Genomic DNA, 14,283 nt, shown 5'->3' with positions numbered 1-14,283 from the left:
TCTGAAAGATTGCTGCTTCTGCCCTTGCCTCCATGTGGCCTGTTCATCACACAGCACTAGAACAAATCCTTTGAAGGGTGAGTCAGATGACGTCGTTCTCTGCAACCTTGTGATTGTTTCAGCTCTCTTTCAGAATAAAATTTAAAATTCTTAATGCAACCAGTGAGCTCAGCTATGACCTGCCTACCTGTTCTCTCTTTGACCTCCTCTCCTAACACTTTCCCCATTACTCCTTTGGTCACAGCAGCTCATTGCTCTTGTTTTAACTTGCTGAGCATGTGCTCGCCTCAGGGATTTTGCACTACTGCTTCCTGTGTTGGAATGTACTTCCTTTCCGTATCCACATGGTTGCTTCTCTCATTTCCTTACAGTCTCTGCTCCAGTTTTCCTCATCAGTGATGTAATTAAGATTATCATCATTAAAGCAGTCCATACACTAACACTCATCACTCTAGCTTTACCTGCCTGTATCTTTCTGCATTGTCTGTATTCCCACATGGCATGTGTTGCTTCCTTATTGTTCTTCTGTTCCAGCTAGAATGCAAGCTCAAGGACTTTATCTTGTTCACTGCTTAGAACAATGCTTGTAGCAAAGATCATGACACAAGGTAGGCATATGATAGATGCTTGCTAAATAAATGAAAGAATACACGAACAAGCTTTATGTGTTGTGGCAGTCAACATTTACCAAGAAATGATAAGTGGCTTCTCAGTAAATCTCTGTCATCTCTGTATGTTTATGGTAAAATCAGTAAGCTTTCTAATTAAAAACATAGAGGTAAACATTTTATGAATTGTTGCTCTCCAAGTTCTCTCTTTTGTGGCATATGGGGCAGACGGGTATTTAAAAATGGTGACAATGTTGGGCAAAGGTCAAAGCAATAGGAAGTAGAATAATCTATTTAGATAATACCTCTTGAATCTGCCTGAGCCCATTTTAGGGACAATTATTGTTTGATGTATTATCTAAAGCTTTTCTAGATCAAAACATCATAGATCCCTGTAACATTTCTATCAGTGTAACATTTTCACTGGTAAAGAAATTGGCACTTGACCACAAAATACGGTGTTTTTTTCCTGGGCTGAAAAATACATGAAGGAAAATACTAAAAATTATGGGTTAAAAATTAACTGCCTGTTTAAACAGTTATGTCCAGGACATCTTGACAAACTTGTTGGTTCCCATGTGAAGGGATCATTATCCTGTCTTGCAGCACTCCAGTGGAGAGAAGGAGAGTCCACATTCCAGAACAGGGAGAATTGGAGGCATGTATTGTGTTCTGCCCCATAAAAATTTACTAAGTGTTGGAGAGTGATGTAACTCAAGTTTACTAAAGTCCAGAAGCAGGTAGAATTTTAAAACACTGAATTTTGTAGTGTGTTCTCTGGCAGTGTGTTTGCTCAGATAATACAACACCAAAGAAGAGATAGTGTATAAGTCTGGGAGCAGGTTTAATAAAACAAATATAAATATTTCACCTTTGAACCATAACATTTATACCTTTCAGTTGACTTCTTAGAAAATTACATTTCCAAAAGGGTTGTTGAAAATATGCATCTCTCTGTGCTGTAGGGTGAACCAAACCCTGCATAACCTAAATTGATAGCTGTGAAGCTAACCAAATTTATAAATAACAGGTTACAGTAAAATATGACCAACTCAGGACAGTACTCTTGATATATTGATAATAAAGAATCCTTACCAAATAATTTGCTGGAAATCCCACTGAACCTATGTGTGTTTATGGTACAATTGCCAAGCATTGCATGGTAGTTGAATAACTAGTGATTTGGTTATTTCAGTTGATTAATATAAAGTTTTAATAATCTTTTTATAGTTCCCTTGTTTCTTTATGGAGTAGCACTTAGTCACTGGTAAAAAGAATTAAGGCTGTGACTTTGCCCACCAGATTCAGGCAGAGGGATTATGCTTTTGGATAAATTTTCCAGCTGAGGACCTTTCTGAGAAGAACTACTTTCACTCTAAGCATAGAGATGCTTCTGTCAATTTACCTTGATTTTTGCTTTGTTCTCCCTTTGCTTAGGTTATGCCAGAGCTTCCTTCCCAGGACATCCTTTTAATTCCCTTTTATTCAAGGCTAGCCAATCACTTCGTTTCCAATGTTGCATCTAATGCCAACAAAAAACAAACAAAACCCCACATAAAACAAGAAACAAATCTGGAAATTCACATAAATTTAAATTTTGAGGAAATTCTGAGAAAGGACCTGAGTGGAGAAGGAATGCCCCTCCTAATGTGGAGAGCCCTAAAAAGAAAGGATTCTAGTTTTTAATTCTAGGCAGGGAATATTTTAATTTATTCCTTTTCTTCTGTTTTTAATAACAAATCTGTACTTAGACCTTAGATGTTTATAGCTATACTCAGTTTATATAGGAGTCTCAATCATATTATGTTTATAGTATTTTACTTATGGTTAAAATAAGGCATGCATGAATTAAGGTACATATGTATATATGTATGAATTGGTGTGTGTGTGTGTGTGTGTGTATACATTCACAACATATGTCAACACACACAACTTAATTCATGTGTATTTTATTTATCCATATATGAATAATTTATTTTGATATACATGTTTTACATATAAATTATTATATAATATTGTCCTCTATAGTAAGTGGTAGATCCAGAATAGACTGCTGATTTCATAAACTCTGAACTTAACTGTTAGAAAAGGATATGTCTCTATTCAAAGGTATTATAGAGGTTAATCCACTTTTGGCCACTTAGAAGTTAGGGTATTTCTTATCTGAGTGGTTATATCTGTTAAAAAATAACTTGCAATATAATTAAATTTGTCATAGCTCATTTATGGCAATGCTGTAAAATTTAAAAAAAGAACTTGTAAACTATGTCCTGAGTAAATTAATAAACATGTCAGATAAGTTGCCATTTAGTAAAGTTATTCTCATTTCCCTAAAATTGCTACATCCTGAGCCTGTCTTCTGTATCAGTTTTCACAGTGTTCTTTCATTAGTTGTTATGGTTATTATGGTCATTCCATGAGATATTAACTTTCCTAACTAGCAGATATGATCTTTGATATCTTTTTCTTCAAAAATATTTCCAGATATTTTTTTTTCTTCTGGATTTCAGGAACTTGGATATGTTAGTCTGCTAATGAATTTTCATCTGTATGTGCTTACCTTCCCAGGGATGGATTTATTATTTATAAACCAGTTAGCTGTGCCATCACAAAAGTAGGAAGAGCAGTGCCCAGCGACTCTAGCTTTGTGTCAAGGTTGTTAATATGTTTTCTGACCACCTTTCTATTTGGTTACCTCTTATGTGGAGAGAACACTTACCATCTCCATTTCTTTTCAGCGTAGTATTGAGTTTGTTTTTGAGTATTGAGCCAATGTTTTTGTGTTTTTTTCCATTAATAGTCCTTATATTTATTCTGAATTTCATCAATTTGTATAAGTAATTACTCAAACACCTATTTTGGAATGAACATGTTATGTTATGCTTTGTATTGGTACAGGAGTGGACTGGGTTTTAGAAGTGGTGTGTAGTCAGTATCTCTTGCATTTTCCTGTTGATGTGCCCTTAGAAACACGGGAAGAGATGTATGCAGGACACTGGGGTTGATATTTAATCTGCTACCTGAACCTGGGAAGCGTTTTTGCTAATTATAAGGAAGAGAGAATCAGAGGTCAGACCCCTGGCTTCACTGCACTTAAATAGGAAGACAAGGGGTCCTTCCTAAGATTCACATGGTAGAAAGGCATAATTTAGGATGCTGTCCATGTTTTTACGTGGATACGGTCTTTGGAGGCCATCAATATGTCTCCTACTATATTATATAGTTAATCGCATGGTGTTTACAGTGTTTCATAGAATGTTTGAAAAATGCGTATGGTGGAATCTTGAGAAGGGAAGAAGGGTGGATTTTCAAAATGAGTATGTAAGGGAATAAAAAATATGTAAATAAGTAAATAAAAGTGCATAGTTATAAAAGTGAAGGGAATGTGTCAGATGTGAACAGTGCTTCTTTGCCAGGTGGAGGAATTAGGGGGAACTTTTTTCCCTACTTAATGTTTCTTTTTACTTCTCAACTTTTATAGTAAGCATCTGTTATTTGTGATTTTATGTATCAAGTTGATATTTAAACAAAAGACAATAAATAGGTGGAAAGGATAAGGGTGCCCCACTTTTAGTATATGCAATTTCCTATAAAATTCTCAATAGTCTTGTGACTTAGACTTTTATCGACATTATGTAATTAACAAGTGGTTAAAAAAAAAAAGAAAAGAAATAGTCAAACTAAGGTCCTAGTGCAATCTGTCTGACCCCAAATACTGTGCTCTTGACCTTACACCTTGTTACAAACAAAATCATCCTGATAGAAAGAAAGCTTCAAAGGTAGAAAATAAAAACACATATTTACAGAGTAAAAAGTTTAAAAATTTTTGAAATAGGCATAATTTCTATCTTTTAAAACTTGTGTGACTTTCAACATGATTTCTTATTAGTAAAGTAATATGTAAAGAGAAAACCAAGAATGATTTGACCATCAAGATATTGTTTAACATTTGAAACGATCTTGTTCTTATCTGTTTTGAGTGTGTGTGTGTATGTATATTCATGTATATTTATATATATACTCAAATATTTTGTAGCCTCAACCTGAGATCTATATATCAGAATTTTGCAATGTAATGCCGGTAATGACGAAAAGAGAACATGTTTTTGAGTTATATTGGTTTTACTCTGTGGCAGTAGCCATTCAGAAAGGTAGAACTCATTGAAGCAGCAGAAGTTTGAATGAAGAGAATGACAAAGGTAACAGAAGGACTGGAGGCACCGAAGTGAGAAAGGATTGCTGCCCCCAAATCAGAAGCTGTTACCACCCAAGGCTGGAGGCCAGGAAAGTGCATTTGACGCTGAGTTGCTGGTGGGACAGACAGGCTGCTGCTTCTGCTACCAGTGGTGAACCAGCTGCTGAGTAGCTGGCTCCCAGGAGCCAGCATTGCTAATATTTCTGAAATTGCGAGGCTGGATGTCAGTCACCTGCAGTGGTTCTCAGGCACCTGCTGCTGCTGCTTCTATTAGAAACAGAAAATAATAAAAAAATTTTTTCTTTCTTCCATGGGCAAATTTCTAACTGGTGCCTCCACTGGGCAGAATAATTTATTAAAGCATAACGTGGCCAGGAAATGAATGGTTGGGGGCATAGGATACTAGCAAGAAAGATTCATGTACTTCTCCAAAGCGCCTAACACACTGTTTGTAAGAAGAATGTGATACAAAAAATCTAAATTATGGTAAATGAGAGATCATTAAGCTTTTGGAGTAACAAGAAAATTGTTTATGTTAATGTTGTGGTAGAATTCACGTAACCGATTTGTTAGAACAAAGAATGCTACTTTATCAACATGTATATAATTTTAGTAGTTATTTTAGGATTATTATCAGTACTTTTTAAAAACATTCACTTCTTGAAAAGATGACTTGGCCCAATTATTTTAAAGGCTGTGTTGGTCATCAGTTGAAGTAGGGACATGGGAGTTGATCTCAGAAGTGCTCTTTAGTTTCTACCCCTTCTTTTGGCTCACTGCTCCCATTACCCTCCCTGGGTCATAGATGAATGCCATTTGGGTTTTAGTTTGACCACCATCATTCTTGATAAAAGAGAACTTCAGCTTTTCATTTAAGTAATGTGTGCCTAGTATACACTATAGTATTTCTTGAAATGTGGAGTCCATATTAGTGGTAGAAGGAAACACTGTTTCATATGCAACCAGAAATGCTTTGTAGATCATATGTGCTTCATATGCATGTAAGTTATTTGCTTTTCAGTTCTGCTCTAATTTTTCTGATTAAAGAGCAAGGAGCAGATCTCAGCATGGCGGTAGTACACCATTAGCATCCCTCCAACACTTAACTGGTCTCCATTTGTTACTGAGAGTAAACCTTGGTCTCTGTGTTTGTTGGGAAGTATGTAATGTCATGGCATTGTTTCTCATTGAATTTAATTTTATGGCAACTTTCCACTTAAAGCGTTACTGAGTTTTTATTTAAGTAGTAGTATAAAATTAAATAAAAAGTAAATTCAGGGTGCCTGGGTGGCCCAGTTGGTTGAGTGTTCGACTTCGGCTCAGGTCATGATCTTTCATTTGCGGGTTTGAGCCCCTCGTTGGGCTCTGTGCTGACAGCTCAGAGCCTGGAGCCTGCTTCCGATTCTGGGTCTCCCTTTCTCTCTGTCCCTCCCCTGCTCGCACTCTGTCTCTCTCTCTCAATCTCTCTGAAAAAATAAAATAAAAAGTGTTTAAAAATTTTTTAAAAATTCAGTTGAAGAAAATTCCAGTTTGAGTGTATTATATTATATGTGTGGTTACTCCACAGTATGGTAAAATCATGAAGATGATAGCTATGTGAATAATTGAAATTTGGGAAACAGTGATACGTAGTACATTTACTTCCATCTTATCCTTCTTTCTAGTTACTTTTGCCATAATGATATTAAGTGTAAAACGATACACTCATCTTCAAAAATGATATTAAAATGATCATTTTTATCTACTTTCTTCCCTGAGTAATCTATATTAAACTTTGGGTTTAACACAGCAATTAAAAGGGACAATGATGATTATTGATTACTGAGGTTTTAAAACCACAATTCCTAATAAAATAAATTTGTAGCTGATTTTAACAAATTTTGATTGGTCGATTCAGCAAATAAAGACAGGTATTGTGTCAAAATGTCAATTGACAAGTGTATAACATCCTGTTCTATTCCAAAAATGATTTCTCCATCTACAGTATATCAAGCTATAGACCATTTCAGAGGATTTTAAAAATAGCAATGAGAATAGTAATAAAAGGAATGTTAGAGTGAAGAAAAGAGAGGACGTACTTCTTTTGCCCCTTCCCTGCTGCATTTCTCTGCTGTGGGTACTACCTATATGTAGATACAGTCTGTGTCACCATCAAACAAGGCTTACCACCAGTCCTGGATCTCACCTGTCACTTCTAATTCTAGGTTAAAAAAAGATATGCTAGAAGTGTTACTATCTTTGACAAGTACTTAACCTCGGAATTTTCAAATCAATTTTGAATATAAAGAAGATTAAAATTTAAATTACAGTGTAGTTTATGAAGATTGAGGTTAGGATTAGATCTCTTATCAGATTTGTACTTTGGCTCCCCAGTTGCCCTAGACAACACTCTGATTGGTTTGGTTCATTATTCAATTTAGCTTGATTGGTTTGGATTTTTACAAATCAAAAAGTTCAGTATTCTAAATTTCCTTTTATTTTCAATTTACATTAGTAAAACATTTACTTCAAGCTTGCAATTAGTTATTATTTAGTTAAAAACCTCTGGTAAGATACCAACACACTTTAAGAGGATGTAATCTATACTGCGCTTATGCCCAAGGTCACTTTCTGAGCGATTGTACATTGCCTGTGTCCATCTGAAAATACGAGCAAGACTTCTCTTCCCTTCAGTCAGACCTTTTGAGAATAAATATGAAAATATTTTGCTGGTCATCTAAGTTGCAGGCATTAAATTGTTTCAGTACGATGAACAATAGACCAGGAGTCAGAAGACTTTTAGCTTATCTGTGGCAGAGCTGGAGATAAATACCTGATCTCTCTACATGTCCATTTCTTCATCTGTGTAATGAAAATAATTATATTTTCCTTTTTTATGTTGGTATGCTATTAAGTACATTGATGACTAATTTATATGTATTTTCTTAAAATTTTTTTGATGTTTATTTTTGAGAGAGAGAGACAGACAGACAGAGCATGAGTTGGGGAGGAGCAGAGAGAGACACACACACAGAATCCAAAGCAGGCTCCAGGCTCTGAGCTGTCAGCCCAGAGTCCAACATGGGGCTCAAACTCACAAACCATGAGATCATGACCTGAGCTGAAGTCGGATGCTTAACTGACTGAGCCACCCAGATGCCCCTTATGTGTATTTTTAAAACTCCACATAAATATGTCTCTTGCTGCATCAAATCTTTTCTTAATGCTATATCTAAGCATCCTATAGTTTGTTCCTAGATGAAGAATCAGCCAAAGAAAGTCTCTGTATCTACAAACATATACAATTAGGGAACAGGAAGCATCACCTCTCCTGAAAGATTTCTGGTTTTAGTCTTGTTTTCACATTTACATTTGTTTCAGTACCCACCCAGAGTATTTGAAAATGTTGTAATTTGTAATTACGAAAGTAGTATGTCTTCATTGAGGAAAGATGCAGAAAAACATCATGAAGGTGACGGAGCATCAGGCTTAATTCCACTCCCCAGGTCTGGACACTGTTAATATTCTGTCATCATTACTTCCATCCTGTGTGTTGTGTGTGTGTCTGTTGTGTATGTGTGAAAATTGTATATTTTGAGGCTTTTTTGATTTTATAAAATGCAGACCATGCTATGTAAGAGTGTATGAGTTTCTCTTCTTTTTTCTGAAAAGAACTATTTTAAATTTGTTTCTGTCTAGTTATTAATTATATTTACTGCTGCTATTTTGTTCTTTGGGGATTTGATGTCTTAGTCATTATTCTGCACTTGCCACTAGATGGCTCTGTTCTTGGAGTGACTATTTCCTAAAAGTGTACCCTGCATTAATTATGTGTAAATGATGAAAATTTGTATTGGCCTTATTGGTATTATGTTAAAAATACATAAATATAATTGTATAATAATTTGTTGAAGTAAGGCTTGTGATATTTTAAATGGTATTTTGGCAGATCCACAACTTTAATATACACCTTTCAAATCAGGATTATGTGTATTTAGAAATTAATATATTCACTGGACAAGGTCCACTGCCAATTGATAAACCGTTATGTAAAATGTTTTTTCAAGTATTGATTTTTAAATCTGTAGCTATAATTTTGAGTATATCATCTTTTTGTCCATTAATCAGCTAATTTTTATTATAATTTTCCCTTCTGTGGCAATGTTCATAGTGATATTGTAATTCTGGGCCATGAGATATACTGTATATATGTGTAAGATTTTATTTTGAGTGTTTATGATGGTAAGATGTTTTACCATGAGTTGAATCATAATTATTTTCAAAGCTTCTCTGTTTTTGTACAGGTCCTAAGACCATGGCAGGATAGGGTATGATGCAAATTTTCTTTCTTCTTGAACACTGACAGCAGGGCTAGAAATGACTTATCAGTTGAATGAAATGAGATGTATGGGCACAGACATCAGTTTCTCATGTGTGAATAAGTTCTAGTCTTTGAAAACAAAGGATTGTCCAAAGATTTCCAGACATGCCTAACTAATTGCTATTACACCTTATCTTACAGTGAGGAAATAAAATATCAGGGGAAACATTCTTACCACATTATGAATGTATTAAATAACATACTGTATACCATTAAGCAGATTTCATTTTTATGAATTAAGAAGCAGTCAATAACATGAGAAGTATAAAACAGGAGCTTAGCCATTACATATAGGCTTGTTGTACGTAACTGTAACTTTTGTGTTTTTAGGTTCATGGTACTCTATTTTTATTTTTAGAATTTAGATGTTACATATACCTTGTAAAAATTCTGGGTGTTTTTCTCGGTTCATCAAACCTTCCTTTCTGTGAAAAAAAGTCATTGAAATTGGAGATGGCTCTACACAGTTTCTTCTCTCTGTTGGTATGCCATTTTCCATTTCTGCAGTGCATGTATTCCAAGAACAGAGTAGCTCTTATACTAGGTCATTAAGTTGTAGCATTACACATGCCTACAACTCTCATATGATTCCCTTGCTGATTCTCTGATAGAACAGCTTTCCAAGCAAACTAACTTATGCATTCTAGAATGTTAAATATTTCAAGTACTTTTATTTACAATTTTTAAAGTGGCAACATGTCCTGCATAAAATAAAAAACAGTTGTAAATCCTGGAGATGGATAAAATGGGAAAAGCAGATAGGACAAACGGTTCCTACTTCTTAGAATTTGAGGGGCTATATCTAAAGGAATGTTCCAGAAGAAGAAAGTGTTATAAATAATATAAATATGTGCCAAAAAATATTGCTCATCTTACATCTCTCTTTTGGAGATTTTAAATCGTTAGGAAATCGTGTTTTGATGGAAGTCAAGTGTAGAGGCTATTGCTGAGTGTGAAGAGCCAATGAACTAAGTCAGCAGGTTAAAACCTGACCCTCTGGCCCATTTATTTTTCTCTTTTCTGCCTCTTGAAAAGCATGTTCCCTGGAGATCTATCCAAATAGTCACTGGGAGTCCTGAGGCCCCACCCTTTGTCCAGTACACTGAACTGTGTTATGCAACGTGGAAATTGTTCCCATTCCAATTCCTGATGGCCAAACTCTTAGAAGTCAAGCAAAGAAACAGGATGCTTCTGTGAAGCACACTTTTTTCACTGACAGCTAGGATCTATGAATGAAACTACTTTTTATTAGATAAAAAATAATGTTTTATTTCTTTTTAAAAATTTTATAAAGTATAGCAACTCTTTCCCCCCTTCCCACCCACCAAAGGTCTAGTAACTAAGAATTCTTGACGAGTGGGAAGCAACAGTTCTCATGTGTATTAGACACATGAAGCAGGAGTGGAGGAGGTGAACAGGTGCCAACTGATGATCATCTAGGGTGCACTGAGTTGTATTCAGGTGACTATAATGTGATATAATGAGTGGTCATGGGTAATACTTTGAATGCTTTTTAAAAATTTTTGGGTAGCTTTAAAGAAATTATTTTAAGACTAAATTTTGGCCATACATTATTTTTAAATGTCTCCTAGTAACACATTTACTCCGTTTGTGTTTTTAACTTTGTGTGTAGTTCATGTTCTGGACAAATCCAATGTCCAGAAATTGACATTGGATTGACATTCATTCCAGAATAAATGTAGAAACCACTTACTCTATTAACAGTTGCCTGACTGTGGCTGCTTGTATGACAGAGGAAGTTTGAATTTTAAGATAGAGCATTTCTTCCTCTTTCTCTTCTTTAACCACTGCTACCTGTTCCCTTTCCTAAAGGGACCTGTCTTTCCCTACCACCAATTTTTAGTTTGAATGGTAAAATGAGATCTTATACATGTGCTTCCCATCTTACGGTTATGAGGACAAAAAATAAATTGTCATTTGAACTCTAGAATTGAGCTCAAAATGTGCAGAAATAGCACAGATTTTATTAGCTTTTGGGAGACTTTTTTGCTTTTCTCATTGTTAGGTGGGCAGCCTTTGTTAAATATGCCTTTCAAGGTTTTTTCTTTGTTGTAGAATTACTTGATCTGTGTATTATTTTAATAAGTACACTCAATTTTTATCTAATTAGGAGTAAAAGAAGACAGCTGTTAATCATAAATTCTAAGTTATTGGTTGTTTTTATCTTCTAGAAAAATTCATTTGAGAAATAGCAGATAGACTTGATTAAAACAATAGATTATAAATATGTGAAATACGTGGAAGAGACTTTTTAAGGAAGAAGAATAAAAGAAAGGAGATCAGTGCAATGACACTCTTGTGTTTGTAGGAATCTTTAATTTTAAAATAAGTTATAAAAGTGAGTTAACCCAGCCCCTTTTAAATGTTTTAGATTACACACTCATTATAAAAATGAGTTAACCCAGCCCCTTTTTAAATCAGTGATGACATCTGGGCCCCTAAAGCTTTGCATATGATTTCCTGTGTTCCTGCCTGGTAGTGTTTCCATTGCCCTATAGCCCTAGAAGTATTAGTATTAAATGTTTTATAAAAAATGAATTATTACTCTTGATTATATAAAAGAAAGATTTTAAAAATCTCTTTAAAATTACCTTTCTCTCTATGTGATATGCTCTTAAAAACATTGAAAATACATTTTCTGGCATCTTTTTCTAGGGTTTGGACTTTATTCCTTATCCATTATTAGAACATCCACGGGACACCTGGGCGGCTCAGTTGGTTAAGTGCCCAACTTCGGCTCAGGGCATGATCTCACAGTTTATGAGTTCGAGCCCCACGTCCGGCTTTGTGCCGACAGCCTGGAGCCTGCTTCAGATTCTGTGTCTCCCTCTCTTTCTCCCCTTCTTCTTGCACTCTCTCTCTCAAAAATAAATAAACATTAAAAAATTTGAAAAGAACACCTACTTTAATTTGAATTTTTGAGCTAATTAAACGATGAAGTGGTTGGTCAGTGGGTACGAACTTTTCTTGAAACACTCAAATTAGTAGAAAGACTACCTTTTGTAGCCAGCTTTGTAATTTTGTCCTTTAAGCTCAAGCAGAGTAAATTTTATTGTTCAGATTTTAAAACAACAACATTCTTCTACTAGGATTGAACTCTGTTCATACATCCATTATGGGATTTATTTTTCCATTTGCAAGTGGTTTCTCAGTATTCCCTTTCATACTCGGAGCTGTTGCAGAATCTTGTTTTTATTTTGGCACCATTTTGCATATTATGTATTTTGCATTTATATCGGTTGCTTAGTAGTAATAGTATTTTGTCTTGAAATTAAAAAGATGGATGCTTAAATTCCGTATTCGCCTCTGATCTGGAGCAAGTTATTTAATTTTTTTGGATCTAGTTTTGTCATCTAGTCATAGTAGTCAAGAAGCAAGAGGCAAGTCAGATTATACCTACAACAGGTCTGCTTGATGTTTCAGATTATACTGATAATCTCGCCGTGTTTCTCTCTCCACCATTATGCAACGTCAGGTATGCCAAATTTAAGAGAATTATTTCACTGTTGTTGTTACAACTCTTAACCTAACTACTGTTGAGAGGAATTAGACACCAGTACTTTAAGGAGTGTTAATTCACTGCATGTTAGTGGTGGACTGGCAAGCACTGTAATTAGATTTTTTAGGACTTCTTTACACAAAGGATGGACAAACCACTAAGCACCATTTCAGAGTTTCAAATGTCTTTTCTGGCAGAAGTTATTTTGTTAGATGACCTTAGGGAAGAGGTTACCTAAGCTTATTTTGCACATGGTGAGGCTGCCACTTTGTCACTAAGTGTATCATTAACATGGTCTGATTATTTGATCCCTTTCAGTTCCTTTCTGAACTGGGAATTAGAGTTCAAAGCCTTGGAGCTCATGGTGCTTCTCTGCCTTTCAGAACCCAATGGTGGCAACCTTGAAAATGATTAATCATGAAGTCGGAGAAGGCAGAGATCACTGCATACCATTCTCATTGTTATTTTTTCTTTTTTTGGCAAATTTTGAAACCTATTTGTTCATGTTTAACCGTGAAAGACTTCCAAGCCATTCCTTCAGCCTCAGAGTGACTGAAATTTTCAGATTTTCCTAGCTACCTCAGCAATCAGAATCCTCCTAATTGCCTGGGTGTGACATCCAAGAAACATGTTTTTTTTTTGTTTTGTTTTGTTTTGTTTTTTGCCTGCCTTCTAAACTTCATTTCTTACTTTCAGTATGTTGTAACATCCTGTCAGCTTTGTTAAGTGCCAACGTTTCTCCGTTCCTGTGTGACCTTGGCCTATCTTCATCATCTCCCACCCAGCTGTCTGTCACGATCTTCTGTTTCCAGCCTCTCACCCCCAAAGTCTGTTTTCCACATCACCTTCATGGTCACTTCCCTGAAACATACATCTGCAGTGATTTCACTCAACACAGAAACCGATGGACTCTTTCTGAATTTGATAAATTACTTCAAGCGCTATGTTGTTGATGATGTTTATTAGGAACTATTTTAGTTTAAAAACTCCTACAGTTACCTTCCAGCAAACACAGGTGCTTCTATATGTGTTTAAGAGATGTTACCTATTGAATAATATCTAGAGAGGGGTAAATATTTTTAGACACAACATTTATTTTTGATGACCTCTGAAAAGAAATATGAGAGGAGTATAGGTATTATTACCTACTATGACTTCAATATTATTTATGAAGTAAAGGCAGACTAATTTATTTAACACAGATTAACAGTATTGTAACTGTAAATAACACCTAAATTCTGAAGTTAAAGTTGATTGTGGAGAATGAAGACAGACAAAATAGAAATTCACATGGCAGGGAATTTTGGGCTTTCAGGGAACTGTAAATGACATTCTCTGCCAGAAATGACTGGAAAATTGTGTTGTCTTCTTTTCTAAATTTGTTTCCGTTTTCACCTCTTGGAAATCATATCTTGAGTTTAATCTCTTTTTCTTGGCAATGAATTTTTAGATATGACACCAAAGCACAAGCAACAAAAGCAAAAATTTTTAAAAAGTGGGGTGACATTAAATAAAAAAGCCTCTGTCCAGCAAAAGAAAATGAAAAGGAAATGTATGGAATTGAAAATGTTTGCAAATCCTGTATCTGATAAGGGGTTAT

The 14,283-nt window shown here is 35.1% G+C and overlaps 1 protein-coding gene across 3 annotated transcripts in view; it reads left to right on the top strand.

Annotated features, from left to right (window-relative positions):
• The window catches only part of PDE3A (phosphodiesterase 3A), a 325,528-nt gene that overhangs the window by 85,838 nt on the left and 225,407 nt on the right, over nt 1-14,283 (top strand). Inside the window, exon 1 of one of the 3 annotated variants that reach the window (XM_058743491.1) lies at nt 56-77. The exons of the other annotated variants lie outside the window; for them this stretch is intronic. The gene's annotated coding sequence lies outside the window, so the exon portion shown is untranslated. Of the gene's footprint in view, nt 1-55; nt 78-14,283 lie in introns of those variants that run through there. 3 annotated transcript variants of the gene reach the window in all.

Source organism: Neofelis nebulosa, chromosome 8, assembly GCF_028018385.1.
Source record: "Neofelis nebulosa isolate mNeoNeb1 chromosome 8, mNeoNeb1.pri, whole genome shotgun sequence".
In the NCBI taxonomy this organism is placed as follows: Eukaryota; Metazoa; Chordata; class Mammalia; order Carnivora; family Felidae; genus Neofelis; species Neofelis nebulosa.
The sequence above is the reverse complement of the archived record's forward strand: the minus strand, read 5'-3'. Positions and strand labels throughout refer to the sequence as shown.